Source organism: Ursus arctos, unplaced genomic scaffold (genome assembly GCF_023065955.2).
Source record: "Ursus arctos isolate Adak ecotype North America unplaced genomic scaffold, UrsArc2.0 scaffold_1, whole genome shotgun sequence".
Taxonomy (NCBI): Eukaryota; Metazoa; Chordata; class Mammalia; order Carnivora; family Ursidae; genus Ursus; species Ursus arctos.
The window spans coordinates 53,765,685-53,776,642 of record NW_026622763.1 but is presented as its reverse complement, the minus strand read 5'-3'; positions in this window follow the sequence as shown (position 1 = coordinate 53,776,642).

The following is a 10,958-nucleotide window of genomic DNA, read 5'->3' as shown; positions in this document are numbered from 1 at the left end:
ACAACCCTGAGATCCAGAGTTGCACACTTCACTGACTGAGCCTGCCAGGTGTCCCAGAAAAAAAAATATTTATAATAAATGAATTTTACAAAGTATAGGTATATAAAAATCATCACATCGTATATTTAAACTTTTTTATAATTTTATTTGTCCACTATACCTCAATAAAGCTAAAAAAAAAGATTAATATTTTCCTGAAAGTAGCATTTCCTTAACAGTAGTTAGTCCATGAAAGCCTATAAATTAAAAAGACTTTTTTTTTTTTAAAGATTTTATTTATTTGACAGAGGGAGACAGCCAGCGAGAGAGGGAACACAAGCAGGGGGAGTGGGAGAGGAAGAAGCAGGCTCCTAGTGGAGGAGCCTGATGTGGGGCTCGATCCCAGAACGCTGGGATCACGCCCTGAGCCGAAGGCAGACGCCCAACGACTGCGCCACCCAGGCGCCCCAGAAGACTTTTGACTTAAAGTAACAAAGTGAGGATCTGGGATAGTGAAAAATGAGTGAATAAATGAATGCATGGAATGGGTCTGAACAGATAAAAACTAATCCACTAACCATGAAGATTTCTAGGTAGAAGGATAATGGATACACATTTTTTCTTGTTGTTCATCTGTTTTTAATTTTTCTATAATAAATCTGAATTCTTAAATAGACATTTTGAAAAAAACAGGTTTACTACTGAGGATAACAACAGTTTTAATTAATTAATTTTTAGTCTATAGTTTCAACTGTTCATCTATAGAAGAGAATTGGTAAGATGGTAGAAATGTGGGAAAGGTACCCATTTACATTATTGTGAAGCCATTATGAAGCCCCTGCCCAGACAGTGGGAGACATTCAGTCTTGATCAGAGTTCCGTCAGAAGCAGACCCTGGAAGGGGTCTATTTGGGAGGTAAAGAGTGAACAAAGTGAGACAGAGAAGAGAAGGAAGCCAATAAAGGGAGGGCTGTCCAGCCATTTCCACTATGGACAGTGGGGACTCCATCCCCTAGATGAACTCTCAGTCACAGCATAGAGCGTGCCTCAGTTACCCCACCTGAAGGGTTAGGAAACTGGAGTATGTGTCCACCTCCAGCAGTTGAGGGCTGTTTCTGGAGCCATTAATGCTCTTTGCGTTTCCAGCTTGTCCCATGTATTCCTATAGCCAGAAAAAGCAATCCCTTGGGCATGTGTTGGCAGTAGGTAGAGTTTTCAGAGTAGAGGTGAAAGACAAGGGGTTATGGGGCAGGGGAGGGAGGGACCTGAGAGGGTCTGCTATGGTTCCTTGATTAGACCCTGATTGAGCTATGAGAGGAGCTCCCTTGTCTGGTGCTCTCTGCGGCTCCTCCCTCACCCCTGCAAGTCCTGCTTGTCCGTGCACCTCCATGGCCACATCCGAAGTGGGCAGAGGGGAGAGTGCCCTCTCTGGGAGTCTGTGCAGCTGTTGTAGCACGTATGGGCTCCCAAGCATTGTTTTAAGGCCCTAACAACTTAAGTTTTTCTAGTCTGGGTTCAAGAACTCTTTGGCAATACAATTCCTTCCAACACTTAGTAAGCTTCTGAAATAATTGTTTTCAGTCATTTCCATGTGCCAGTATGCACACATAGCGTTCTTCGCTAGACCTAACTCTCGAGCCTGATTTACTTCTTTACATCCTAAGCCCCATGCCTCTCTCCTTCAACTTAATGGCAACCATCTTGAAGCTATCTGGAAAAAAACAGTCTTGAGTGTGAAGAAAGCATCCTTAAATGGCAATGGTGACACTATTTGCTTAAAAAGAAGTCTTAATGGGCTTCTGTTGTTCAAAGCCTTTTTTCTACGTTATCACTTATATTTTGGGTTTCAAGGCAGAAGGCTCCGAATTTCTGGACTCATTCTATTTCCTTTCACTTCTCCTCTTAAAGCAGCCGATTCTTGCCTGAGCTTGACTCTTACGCTGACACACAAGCAAAGCAAATAAGAACTGATGGGCACTATCTTTGGGTTTTCCAACCTCTTTTAGAGCCATGACTCAGTAGACATTTTGCTCACCAAGGAATTGAGGACAACAGTTTTATTAAATAATTTGCTGTTATATAACATGGGTTTTCATTTTGTTAGCCTCCAATACCAATCTTGTTGCCTTCCTCTGCAATGGTATATATTTTAGGCTTTATTCTTAACTCAAGGACCCCAATGGAAGGGAGTAAGTTTTGTAGTAATACTAGTAACACTAGCCACTGTATAAATAAACCCAAGGATTTCAATGGCTTAACCCAATGAAAGTTTTGTCCTCACTCATGAAATAGACCTGGGTTGTGACAGTCAATGGGTACCCTCCTCCATGAAGTCATTCAAGGACCAGGATGTCGAAAGCAAAGTCACCTCCAACATATGGTTTCTAACAGGGTCATGTGCATTCCAGCTAGTGAGAAGACTAAAGAGCACGAGGCTTAAAGGTGGCAGAGCAGGAAGAGTCTGAGCTCATCTCATCCCATGGATACAACTAGATAACACCCACATTGGTAGAAATAAACCAGAAAATGACTGGCAAAACAGACTCCCCACAGCTAAATGTAGAGTAGAGGCCACATCGAAGAGGTTGGGAAGGGCAGATGTGTTGGGAGTCAAAAGGACCTTTGTAATTGGCCACAGGAGGGAGAGATGCTACTGGCATGGAGAAAGGAGAGAAACAGACCCTACCCCAGGCACCCCAGGCACTCCAGCACGACACGTGGAAGACGAATCCCCATAACATTTGGCTTTGAAGGCCCAAGGGGTCTGGCTTCCTGAGTTGTTTTTTTTTTTTTTTTAAGATTATTTATTTATTTATTTGACAGAGATAGACAGCCAGCGAGAGAGGGAACACAAGCAGGGGGAGTGGGAGAGGAAGAAGCAGGCTCCCAGAGGAGGAGCCCGATGTGGGACTCGATCCCGGGATTCTGGGATCACGCCCTGAGCTGAAGGCAGACGCCCAACGACTGCGCCACCCAGGCGCCCCTGGCTTCCTGAGTTTTTTATAATCAGTGGGACTTAACACCTGGAACTTTAAAAATCAGTGAGTTTGGCTCGGGCAGAGCCAGGAAAATGATAGGAAATTGAGTCCCCATTCTTAAAGAGGCAGCAAAACAAACAGCCCTGTGGACACACAGCATAGAAACAGCAGTTGGAAAATGCCTGGGGTACACAGGAGGGAGATTTGTTTACTAATCTCAGGGCATGTGCTGGAGGGGCAGGGAAATTTGGGAGACTTCTCCAAGAATAAAGGAGCTGACGGGCACCATTTCCCTCCCCCACATCCCAGCCTAGATACACAGACACCTGTGGGAACCAACAGAGTACCAACACTGTCCACCTAGCTAGCTAACAGCACACCCTACCCCTATGCTCTCCTGCAGACTTGCCCCCTCCACCCCAGCCTGGGCAGTTTTCCCAGGCGGATGCAACTTCCCTCCCACAGGGGACCAGGGTGGACCTTCTGGCACTGCACGCCCTGCCCCTGAGTTCTCCTGTAGACCTGCATCCTCCAATATGCCTTTGGTCAAAGCCTGTCTGAAGCAGTGCCACAAGCCTGGCAGTGTGCAAGCAGCCCCAGCAGGGGCCAGCACCACTCCAAAGGGACTCCTGCCTTGGGCAGAGGGGAAGATAACCATACACGCTAGTCAGACTGTGGCCCCAGCAGTGGGTTCGGAGCAGACAGTTGGTCTGATTGCAGGCCTGGCCTACCCACAAAAGCTTCTCAGGGGACAACACAGGGAGAGTTCCTTGCATTTTGGGGCTACTACATCTCTGGCAAACACCTGGTCTGACTTGACTCAAGCCCGTGGCTACAGACTGGCCCTCTAAAAACACAGGGACCAAACCCTATCCACAATAGGCAGAGAGCCATCACAGACGACTTAGCCACATGGTAAGGTGCACACAACACACATGGGAGAAACCCTTGAAGTGCCAGGTTCGGGCGGAACAGAGGACATTGCACTGCAGGGCACTACAGGACCTCTTCTTCATAAGGCCACTACTTTCAAGAGCAGGAGACACAGCAGACTTTCCTAACACAGAAACAGACAAAGACAGTTAGACAAAATGAAGAAACAGAGGGATATGTCCCAAATGAAAGAACAGGACAGAATCACAGCAAGAGAGCTAAATGAAATGGAGACAAGTAATATTTCTGATAATTTTTTTAAGATTTTATTTTTAAGTCATCTCTACACCCAATGTGGGGCTCGAATTCACAACCCTGAGATCACAAGTTGCATGCTCTTCCACCAGATCCAGGCAGATGCACCCGATAAATACTTTATTTTATTTTTTTATTTTTAAAGATTTTATTTATTTATTTATTTATTTATTTATTTGACAGAGATAGAGACAGCCAGCGAGAGAGGGAACACAAGCAGGGGGAGTGGGAGAGGAAGAAGCAGGCTCATAGCGGAGGAGCCCGATGTGGGGCTCGATCCCATAACGGCGGGATCACGCCCTGAGCCGAAGGCAGACGCCCAACCGCTGTGCCACCCAGGCGCCCCCCGATAAATACTTTAAATTAATGGTCAAAAAGATACTCACTGGACTTGAGAAAAGAGTGGAGGACCTCAGCGAGACCTTCAACAAAGAGACAGAAAACATAAAAAAGAAGCAGAGATGAGTAACTCAATAACTGAAATTAAAAATACACTAGAGGGAATAGCAGACTAGAGGAAGCAGAAGAACGGTTCGACAACCTGGAGGACAGAGTAATGGAAAGCAATGAAGCCTAATAGGAGAGAGAAAAATGAATTATTAAAATAAAAATAGATTAAGAGAACTCAGTGATACCATCAAGCATAATAACATTCACATTACAGGGATCCCAGAAGAAAAGAGAGAAAAGGGGCAGAAAATTTATTTGAAGAAATAATAGTTGAAAACTTCTCAAATCTGGGGAAGGAAAAAGAAATCTAGAGCCAGGAGGCACAGAGAGCCCCCAACAAAATCAGCCCAAGGAGGTTCACACCAAAACAAATAGTAATTAAAATGTAAATGCAAAAAGTACTAATAAAGAGAAAATTTTAAAAGCAGCAAGAGAAAAGAAAACAGCTACATTAGGGAAAACCCAATAATGCTATCAGCTGATTCTTCAGCAGAAATTTTGCAGGCCAGAAGAAAGTAGCATGATATGTTCAAAATGCTAAACAAACAAACAAACAAAAAACAACAAAAAACCTGCAGCCAAGAGTACTCTATCCAGCAAGGCTACCATTCAGAATAAAGGCTGAGATAAAGAGTTTCCCAGAGAAACAAAAGTTAAAGGAATTCATGAGCACTATACCATCCTTACAAGAAATGTTAAAGAGGATGCTGTGGGTAGAAAGGAAAGACCATAAGCAGGAGTAAGAAAAGTAGGAAGCACAAAAGTAGTAAAATTGAGTATATGTATAAAAATCAGTCAAGGGATTCACAAAATAAAAGAATGTAAAGTATGACACCATATACCTAAAACATGGTGGGGAGAGGAATAAAAACTTAGTGCTTTTAGAATGGGTTCGAACTTAAGCAACCATCAACTTAATATAGACTGCCACAGGCATAAAATGTTATATATAAACCTAATGGAAACCACAAATCAAAAACCAGTATTAGATATGCAAAAAATAGGCAACCAAGTATATCACTAATGAAAGCCAGCAAACTGTGAGAGAAGAGAACAAGAGAAGACATGAACAGAGAAGACCTATAAAAACAATCATAAAACAAGTAACACAATGGCAATAAGCACATACCTATCAGTAATTACTCTGAATGTAAAAGGACTAACTGCTCCAATCAAAAGACGTAGGAATGGATAAAAAAGCAAGACCTATCTATATGCTGCCTACAAGAGACTCATTTCAGACCTAAAGATACAGGCAAACTAAAAGTGAAGAAGTGGGCTAAATGGGTGATACGTATTAAGGAGGGCACTTGTTGTGTTGAGCACTGGGTGTTATGTGTAAGTGATGAATCACTAAGTTCCACTCCTGAAACCAATATTACACTATATGTCAACTAACTAGAATTTAAATAAAAAATTGGAAGAATGAATGAATAAATAAATAAATGGAAAGGAAAAAAAGTGAAGGAATGGAAAAGCATTTATCATGCAAATGGAAGTGAAAAGGAAACCAGGGTAGTAATACTTACATTGGACAAGCTAGACTTTAAAACAAAGACTGTAACAAGAGACAAAGAAGGACACTACATAATCATAAAAGGAACAACCCAATAAGAAGGTATAACAATTGTAAATATTTATGCACCCAACATGGGAACACCCAAATACATAAAGCAGCTAAAAACAAACATGAAGTAATTGAAAGTAACAGAATAATAGTACAGGACTTTAACACCCCACTTACATCAATGGATACATCACCCAGACAGAAAATCGATTAAAAAATAGTAGCTTTGGACCAGGTGGATTTAACAGATATATTCAGAACATTCCATCCTAAAACAGTGGGACACACATTCTTTTCAAGTAAACATGGAATATTCTCCAGAATAGATCATATCTTAGGCCACAAACAGTGTCAAGAAGTTCAAAAAAATTGAAGTCATACCAGGCATCTTTTCTGACCACAACACTATGAAACTAGAAATCAACCACAAGAAAAAATCTGCAAAGAACACAAATATATGGAGGCTAAATAACATGCTATACTAAATAATGAATGGGTCAACCAGGAAATAAGAGAGGAAATAAAAAATATGTGGAGACAAAAATGAAAAAGCAACAGTCCAAAATTGTTGGGATGCAATAAAAGCTGCTCTGAGAAGGAAGTTTACAGCAATGCAAACCTACCTCAAGAAGCGAGAAAAATCTCAAATAAACAACCGAACCTTACACCTAAAGGAGCTAGAGAAAGAAGAGTAAACAAAGCCCAAACCAGTAGAAGGAAAGAAAATAAGATTAGAGCAGAAATAAATGAAATAGAAACTAAAAAAAGAGAGAGAGAAGATTGATGAAACTAGGAGCTGGTTCTTTGAAAAGATCAACAAAATTGATACACCTGTAAACAGACTCATCAGGAAGGAAGGAAGGAAGGAAGGAAAGGCCGGCCACCCAAGTAAACAAAATCAGAAATGAGAGAGGAGAAATAACAACTGACAACACAGAGATAGAAAAGGATTATAAGAGAATATTATGAAAAATTACATATCAAAAAATTGGACAACCTAGAAGAAATGGATAAATTCCTAGAAACATATAACCTCCCAAACTGAATCAGGAATAAACAGAAAATTTGAACAGACAGATTACTAGTAATGAAATTGAATGAGTAATCAAAACACTCCCAAGAAACCAAAGTCCAGAACCAGATAGCTTCACTGGTGAATTCTACCAAACATTTATTTATTTATTTATTTATTTATTTATTTATGGGGGATTGGGGCAGAGGGAGAGGGAGACAGAGAATCTTAAGCAGGCTCTACCCCCAGTACAGAGCCTGAGGCAGGGCTTGATCTCACAAACCTGAGATCATGACCTGAGCTGAAATCAAGAGACACTTAACTGACTGAGGCACATTTAAAGAATTTTATTCTTTAAAGAAAATTAAAGAATTCTATTCTTCTCAAACTATTTGAAAAAATAGAAGAGAAAGGAAAGCTTCCAAATTCATTCAATGAGGCCAGTATTACCCTGATACCAAATCAGATAAAGACACTACAGAAAAAGAGAAATACAGACCAATAGCTCTGATGAACACAGGTGCAAAAATCCTTGCAAAATATTAGCAAATTGAATCCAACAATACATTAAAAAAATCATTAATCACCATCAGGTGGATTTATTCTCAGTATACAAGGGTGGCTCAATATTCGCAAATCAATATATGTGATACATCACATCAACAAGAGAAAGGACAGGGGCACCTGGCTGGCTCAGTTGGTAGAGCATGTGACCCTTGATCTTAGGGTTGTAAGTTCAAGCCCTGTGTTGGGTGTAGAAATCACTTAAAAGTAAAATCTCAAAAAAAAAAAAAAAAGACAAGGGAAAGGATTAAAACAATATGATCATTTCAATAGATGCAGAAAAAGCATTTGACAAAGTACAATATCCATTCCTGACAAAAACCCTTAACAAAGTAGGTTTAAAGGGAATATACCTCAAAATAATAAAGGCCATTTATGAAAAACCCACAGCTAATGTCATACTTAATGGTAAAAAACTAAGAGCTTTTCCCCTGAGATCAGGAAAAAGACAAAGATATCAATTCACCACTTTTTTTTTTTTTATATAAGTAGGCTCCTTGCCCAGCCTGGAGCCCAACATGGGACTTGAACTCATGACCCTGAGATCAAGACCTGAGCTTATTGAGATCAAGAGTCAGAGGCTTAATTGCCTGAGCCACCCAGGTGTCCCCACTCTCACCACTTTTATTCAACACTGTACCAGAAGTCCTAGCCACAGCAATCAGACAATAAAAAGAAACAAAAGGCATCCAAATTGGTAAGAAAGAGGTAAAATTTTCACTATTTGCAGATGACATGATATTTTGTATAGAAAACCCTAAAGACTCCACCAAAAAAACTACTAGAACTGATAAAGGTATTCAGTTAGGTTGCAGGATACAAAATCAATATACAGAAATCCGTTGCATTTCCATACACTAATAATGAAGTAGTAGAAAGAGAAAGAATCAATCCCATTTACAATTCTACCAAAATAATAAAATATCTAGGAATAAAATTAATCAAGGAGGTAAAAGATCTGTATTCTAAAAACTATAAAACACTGATGAAAGAAATTGAAGACAACACAAACGGAAAGATATTCCATGCATTAAAATGTCCATACTAGGGGCGCTTGGGTGTCTCAGTCATTAAGTGTCTGCCTTCGGCTCAGAGCATGATCCTGGCATTATGGGATCGAGCCACACATCAGGCTCCTCCACTGGGAGCCTGCTTCTTCCTCTCCCACTCCCCCTGCTTGTGCTGTCTCTCTCTGTGTCAAATAAAATAAAATAAAATAAAATGTCCATATTACCCAAAGCAATCTACAAATTCAATGCAATCCCAATCAAAATACTAACAGCATTGTTCCTAGAACAAATAATACTAAAATTTGTAGGAACCACAAAAGATCCTGAATAGCCAAAGCAATCTTGAAAAAGAAGGACAAAACTGAAGGTATCACAATCTGAGTATCAAAATATACTACAAAGCTATAGTAATCAAAACAGTATGGTACTGGCACAAAAAGAGATACATAGAGCAATAGAACAGACTAGAGAGTCCAGAAATAAAACCATGATTATATGGTCAATTAATCTTCAAATAAAGGACAAAGAAGTCAAGAATATGCCGTGGGAAAAAGACAGTCTCTTTAACAACTGGTGCTGGGAAAACTGGACAGCTACTTGAAAAGAATGAAACTGGGCCACTTTCTTACACCACACACAAAAATAAACTCAAAATGAATTAAAGACCTAAATGGTAGACCTGAAACCATAAAAATCAGAGAAGAGAGCACAGGATTTTGACACTGGCCATAGCAACCTTTTTCTGGATGTATCTCCTGAGGCAAGGGAAACAAAAGCAAAAATGAACTATTGGGACTACATCAAAATAAAAAGTTTCTGCACAGTAAAGGAAACAATCAAAAAACTAAAAGACAGCCCACTGAATTGGGGAAGATATTTGCAGATGACATTTCCAATAAAGAGTATCTAGAATATATAAAGAACTTATAGAACTCTAAACACCAAAAAACCCCACAAGTAATCCAACCCCAAAATGAGCAGAAGACAGGAACAGACATTTCTCCAAGAAAGACATCCAGATGGCCATCAGATACATGAAAGGATGCCCAACATCACTTATCATCAGGGAAATGCAAACCATACCACAATGAGGGGGTGCCTGGGTGCTCAGCTGGTTAAATGTCTGCCTTTGGCCCAGGTCATGATCCCAGGGTCCTGGGATCGAGTCCCCCAGCTTGCTCCCTGCTCAGCAGGGAGTCTTCTTCTCCATATCCCTCTGCCCCTTCCCCCCGCTCGTGTTATTTCTCTCACTCTCTAGCACTCACTCTTTCTTTCTCTCAAATAAATAAAATCTTAAAAACAAAACAGGACACCTGGGTGGCTCAGTCAGTTAAGCGTCTGCCTTTGACTCAGGTCATGATCCCAGGGTCCTGGGATCAAGTCCTGCATTGGAATCCCTGCTCAGTGGGGACCCTGCTTCTCCCTCTGCCTGCTGCTCCCCCTGCTTGTGCGCTCTCTTGCACTCTCTTTCTCTGGCAAACAGATAAATAAAATCTCTTTAAGATAAATATACAAACAAAAAACGATGAGATATCACCTCACACCTGTCAAAATGGTTAAAATAAAAAACACAGGAAACAACAGATGTTGGTGAGGATGCAGAGAAAAGAGACCCCTCTACACCATTGGTGGGAATGCAAACCGGTGCCGCCACTGAGGAAAACAGTATAGAGGTTCCTCAAAAAGTTAAAAATAGAACTACCCTATGATTCCAATAATTCCACTATTGGGTATTTGCCCAAAGAATACAAAAAACACAATTCAAAAAGATATATGGACCCCTATGATTATTGCAGCATTATTTACAATAGCCAAATTATGGAAGCAGCCCAAATGTCCATTGACTGATGAATGGATAAAAAAGATGTGGAATATACACACATGAAATATTAGTCATAAAAAAGAATGACGTGTTGCCATTTGCAATAATATGGATGGATCTAGGGGGCATAATGCTAAGTGAAATAAGTCAGAGAAAGATAAATAACATTTAATTTCACTTATATGTGGAATTAAAGAAACAAAACAAATCAACAAAGGGGAGGAAAAAGAGACAAATCCAAAAAACAGGCTCTTAACTATAGAAAACAGATGGTTACCTGAGGGGAGGTGAGTGGGGGATGGGTGAAAAAGGTAAAGAAAATAGTACACTTACCACGAGCACTGAGTAAAGCATAGTTGTTGAATCACTATAATGTACACCTGAAACT